Raw genomic sequence first — 5,927 nt, 5'->3', positions numbered from 1 at the left:
CTGGGATTAAGCACATGCGTGACCAAACATGACTTTTTAAAACATGGGTTCTGGGGATTGAACCCAGGTCCTCATGTTTCCAAGGCTTTACCGACTAAAATATATTGCCTCAGCCAAGGTTCATAATGTAATTTTTCATCTCTCTTTTCCAAAGTGGAGCTCAAACACTTCTATGGCAGTTGTAGCTTAAATTACTATAACAAAAATAACAACAAAATAAAGTTGCTTAAACAATTGTCAACGTTTATTTCTCTCACACAAAATGCCTCAGACCCAGAAGGTTCCAGAGTAGTTATCCTTAACTCAAGACTTGCATCTCTGAGTACAAGGTCCAGACTGCATACCACCTGCTGGGAGCAGGCTCAAAGGTACAAGTGCCCCGTCATTTGCAGAGCCCAGCCTGGAAAGGGCACACTTAATGTCTGCCCACATCTCTTCCCACTCACCAGAATTTAGTCACACGGTCATGCTCAGCTCTACGGGAAACTGGGACATGTACTCACTGGCTGATCATGTGTCCACCAACACTGAAGCATTGAATTGTGAAAGAAGTAGTTAACCGGCAACATCAGCCACACTGACCGGCTGGACCAATGATGAGCACTGATGGGGAAGATACTTAGAAAATCAGCTGTGATCTCTCAATCGCAAGAATTTCCACTGCTCTTCTTCCCCTGTGGGTCTTTTATAAACTGTTTCTACTCTTTAGAAACTCTAGCCAATTTTATGTTAGGAGATTACATTGTATTTATCCCTATAGGGTGCCCTCTAGTTAAGAGACAAGGCAGAGGCTCTGGAGATAAAATCTAAACTCCTACATTTCTCTGCCTGCAACAGAGTAGACAGGCAGACCTAGGGCCAGTGCACATGGCGTGTATGGCTACAAAGTCACATTGTAATGAATGTGACTATGTGCCAACCCAGGCCTTCCCATAGCACACATTATCCTTTCAAAGCAGTTTGTAACTAACATTTATATTGCTCCTACTATGACCAGCCTCCAGTGGTTTTCCAGTATTAACCTACTTAATTATGAATCTGATGATCTTCACCTCCTAAAGTCACGTAGCTCATTAGTGATGAAGTCAGAATTCAGACAAGGCAGAGGCTCCGGAGATAAAATCTAAACTCCTACATTTCTCCGCCTGCAACAGAGTAGATAGACAGGCAGACCTAGGGCCAGTGCGCATGCTCTTACTATACCTAATGCTTTGTGCCACCCCCTGCACACCTCGGACCTGGCTTTGTAGCATGCCATGTTTTGTATTCACATAATTAAGGAAGATCGTAGTATAATAGCATTGATAGAAAGCATGGGAAGTGGTAGTGGATTTGTGAGAGTCACAGACTGAGGAACAGTCAAATGGGGACAGATGTAAGAGGAGCCAGAAAGGCAGCTAGAACTGGGGAGCCTCACTGAGCAGCAGAGTTGAAAAGACCTCAGCCGACTTTCTTTCCCTACAGCAAAGGGTAGGCGATGACTTGAACTTCTAAAGTAGTATAATGACTTTCCCCTGAGAAAACATGTCCACTAAAAGACTCCATTTTCAAGTCAGGCGGTGGTGGCACACACCTTTAATCCCAGCACTCTGTAGGCAGAGGCAGGTGGATCTCTATGAGTTTGAAGCCAGCCTTGTCTACCAGAGCTAGTTTCAGGACAGGTTCCAAAGCTACAGAGAAACCCTGTCTCAAAAAAAAAAAAATTTCCACTAGGTAAGAGGATCCACTGACCACTGGCCTACTTCTCTGATGCTCCTGTTGCAGTATAAGTAGACATAAGCAAATTCAATTCTGAGGCTTTATGACATAAAGCCATCAACACTTAATTGTGTCAAATGTCAAAAGCGATTGCTTAATGAAAACAAAGGTCAATTATGGTGATTAAAAAAGGGCATGATGTCTGCACACTCAGATGGGAGAGAGATAATATGTATGTGTATGACATACAAAGGCAGCAAGCCAACATTTATCCAAATTCTAGGTCACAGGTGTCAGAAGTTTACAGTTTTTGTACTGCTTTTGTTACTTTTTGCAATTTTAGCATTATACCAAAGTCAAAAATTTAACAGGGCAGTGGTGGTGCATGCCTTTAATCCCAGCACTCTGGAGGCAGAAGTAGGCAGATCTCTGTGAGTTCGAGGCCAGCCTGGTCTATAAGAGCGAGTTCCAGGACAGGCTCTAAAGCTACAGAGAAATTCTGTCTTGAAAAACGAAAAAAAAAAAATGTAACCCTCCAACTGTAAATATCTATTCCTTGAAGAGTTCACAGGGCAGCCTTTTTCTCAGACAACACCTTAGCAATAAAGCACTTGGCAATGGACTGAGAGGCAAATGGGCATCAAGAAAACCGGGTGCAGAGTTTCTAGATGGAGAGAGAGAGGAATTAAGAAAAGTAAAACTCCAACTCCACCTACATCACTCTGACCTTGGGCCTAAAATGTTTTCACAGAAATAAAGTTGAGACACAGAGAGAGAGAACCAGAAAAAGCAAGAAGTAGTCAGGTGAGCTATACTGAGAAACAGTTGTAGGATTCCCTAAAACGATCTATGTATCATGAGATGTTATGTTCCCTGGCAATAAACACTCTAAGCTCTAAGCTCATCCCATATCATTGTCCCGAGGAAAGAAATTACTTGACAGTGAATATATGCTTCTGGCTTTTTTTTTTTCTTTTGTTACTGTGTAATCAATCATGTGGTTAGTAAATATCAGCTATTATCATCCTGACAGGGTCTAAACTTATAGCCACCTTTGTTGGTGTTTAGAACACACCACTGTCTTGTTGCCGTAGACTCACACTGTTAGGCTTAGAGGTTACTCTGTATCTGATTCTGTGGACAGAAACCCTGAGATTGCAAGTCTTGACACCTGGAGTTGATTATGTCCAGGAAGGTGTTCTGCCTTGTCCCAGCATGAATTCTCAAACATGCTCCAGCTAGCCAAGTGTCTAGACCTGTGGTTCTCAACCTTCCTAATGCTGTGACCCTTTAATACAGTTCCTCATGCTGTGGTGACCCCCAACCATAAAACTATTTTTGTTGCTACTTCATAACTGCAATTTTGTTACAGTTATGAATCATAATGGAAATCTCCATGTTTTCCAGTGGTCTTAGGGGTCACAACCCACAGGTTGAGAGTCATGGAATAAACCTTGAACAAAGAATCATGATGTTCTGGGGCTACTGATACCCGCATCAAAGAGAAGGTGCCCAAAATACCGGTCACCAAGGCTCCTACTGCCACACTGAATCCCCTAGAGAGCATCAGTTGGAAGCCTGACTCAGCAGTGTGGATTGCAGGAAACAGGAACTGAGGAGTCAACAAGATGCAAGGTCAAAAGCTTTGCAGGCAAGGGGAAGGTGTGTCCTTGGTAGCAGCAAAAGCAAATGCTTTCCTTCTGCTATATTCCTTGTGTTGTTTCCTTGCCTCTCCCCCAACATACCAGCATGAGATTTCCATGACCTAAGGATTAAAAAAAATGTTATGTATAACCATCAGAAATGTTATAGACCATGAAAAAACAATGATCTGTCAGCCCATAAATTGAAAATAAATTGCCAAGTTATTCTTTGTTTCTCTTTCAAGATGCTTATTTTAAAATATAGAAACAGAAAAAGGAAGAAGAAGAGAAGGAGAGAAAATTAAAAATAAAGTATATTGGAGAACCCTGTCCGCACCATGCCAGATGGCCCAAACCCTCTACACCCAGCCTTTTTAGCCACGCTTTGCACCTGTGAACGGCTCCACCTAGAAAATGAGAGGCAGAAACAGTTTCGCTGAAGTCAAATTTTGTACACACACTCCTTTCCTCCAGAACATTAGAATAAAAGTAGAACTTCTTTCCCAAAGTAACATATCTCTTGGCTTCCATTTGGAATCAAGACATTCTAAAACTATATAGGCCGGTTTAATCCAGCAGCATTTATAATCAAATGTCTCTTAGTAGCTATTGCTCCTTCCACAGCAGTCAAAAAAATTCACAGACAACACAATAACATGCAGTATCCAGACTCTGTGTGTTTTCCATCTTTACATGGTTTATTTTTATATTTTGCCCCCTTTTTAAGGACTTTATTATTTTAAAGCTGTATTTGTTATGATTTAACTGTATATACTCTTTGTCTTCTCTATCCCAAGCCTCTGTATATGTTTAAATATGCTATAACCCATTTAAAGTATTTTTATTGTCTCAAAAAAATTCCATAAAAAAAAAAGAAGTGTGTGACCCAAAGCCAGGCAGACCGAATCATAACTGAATGCATACTTTAGAGAAAACAGAAACATTGGTAGACAGTAGATCTCAGCTCTGTGATGCTGAGGCAAGACTGGAGTCAGGATACTAGGCAGAACGTGATGTGTAGGAGCAAAGCCCAGGAAACAGAAGAGAAAACGGGGCTTGAGATGGCTTTGGGAGACGCACAGCTCACCAGGGGAGGAGGATGGCCTGGCTTCAAGAGCCCACACTGCTCCACTGGAAAGTGGGTTTTGTCTGTGAAGAGGCAAGGGGACAAGACCCTCTTAAAGTAACAGTGACCTAGGAAATAGCACAAGTGAACACCATATGGCATTTCACCATGACCCCTTCTAAGGAGTTTCAGCTGGTTGGAGCTATGGACTTGGAATGACCCTTGCTTGCCAGAACCTCAAATCTAACTGAGACTTGTTTCCTGGCCAAATAACCATGATACCTGTTTTGACTAACACACAGCCCCGTGGCTGCCTCCCTTTCTATGAGCGGTGCTAGGGTTTTGTTTTATTTTGCTTTGTCTTGAGGTACTGAGGATAGGACCCAAGGTCTTGTGAATCTAAGTGACTACTCCGTCACTAAGTTGCATCCCAAGCCCTCACAGTGCTGGTTTTAAATCCTTAATTTGTGGCTGTTAAACCTTGATTCTTCTCCTTCAACAAAATCCTTGAGTTTTTTCAAGTGTTAAGGCTCCTTCATGCATAGTAAAAGGTAAGGGATAACATGGATAGGACTAAAGGTCACTCCAGCCTGAAAGCCTTATGAAACCAAGAGTCTGGAGGGATCAGCTAGAGCTTCCTGATGTCAAGACAACTGCAGGGAGGCAGATGCGCAGCGAGGGCAGTATCCGAATCGCAGCTGCTACTCCTAGGACGCCTTGCACCCCAACACCTTGGAGTTGCTTGTGGCAACAGCAGTGGGGAGATAGGAAAACAAACCCTGCTTACTAAAGCCGTCAGCATGGCTCCTCCCAGAGAGCACAGGTCAATGGTCAGCATGGCTCCTCCCAGGGAGCACGGGTCAGTGGTCAGCATGGCTCCTCCCAGGGAGCACAGGTCAATGGTCAGCATGGCTCCTCCCAGGGAGCACAGGTCAATGGTCAGCATGGCTCCTCCCATTGTCAGCATGGGTCTTTCCAGGGAGCATGGGTTCATCATCAGCATGGCTCTTCCCATGGCATACAGGCCAATCTGCCAGTGGCATTGCTGGACTCTGCCATCTTTTCTAACAGACTGTAAGACCTCATTTCATTGAGTTGCCATTGTATCCACAATCTTTTGTGCCCCACCTGGAGTTCATCTCCTGGTCACTGCTGATATGTCCACCATTTAGAAAACCAAGCATCCTGGGGACATGGGACTTTCACCACTAAAACCGGAAGGTTCCAAGGAAACTGGGATATTTGGTTATTCTTACACCATAGTCTGCCTCACCTGACCGCCACTAGCTTGTGTCTTAGAATTCAAGATGAGAACAGACCTGGAGTGGTGGCTTATGCCTGTGATCATAGCATTCAGAGGGCAGAGCTGTAGGTGGGTTCTTCTACCCCACCAGCCTGCTCCCAAATAACCACACAGAGACTTGTTGCGAATTATTAATGTTCAGCTGATAGCGTAGGCTTGTTATTAACTAGCTCTTTCAATTTAAATTAACCTATATTTTTATCTACACTCTACTATT

The sequence above is a fragment of the Alexandromys fortis genome, unplaced genomic scaffold, assembly GCF_014885135.2.
Source record: "Alexandromys fortis isolate MF-2015 unplaced genomic scaffold, M_Fortis_MF-2015_v1.1 scaffold_12, whole genome shotgun sequence".
Lineage (NCBI taxonomy): Eukaryota > Metazoa > Chordata > Mammalia > Rodentia > Cricetidae > Alexandromys > Alexandromys fortis.
Note: the sequence above shows the minus strand (reverse complement) of the source record.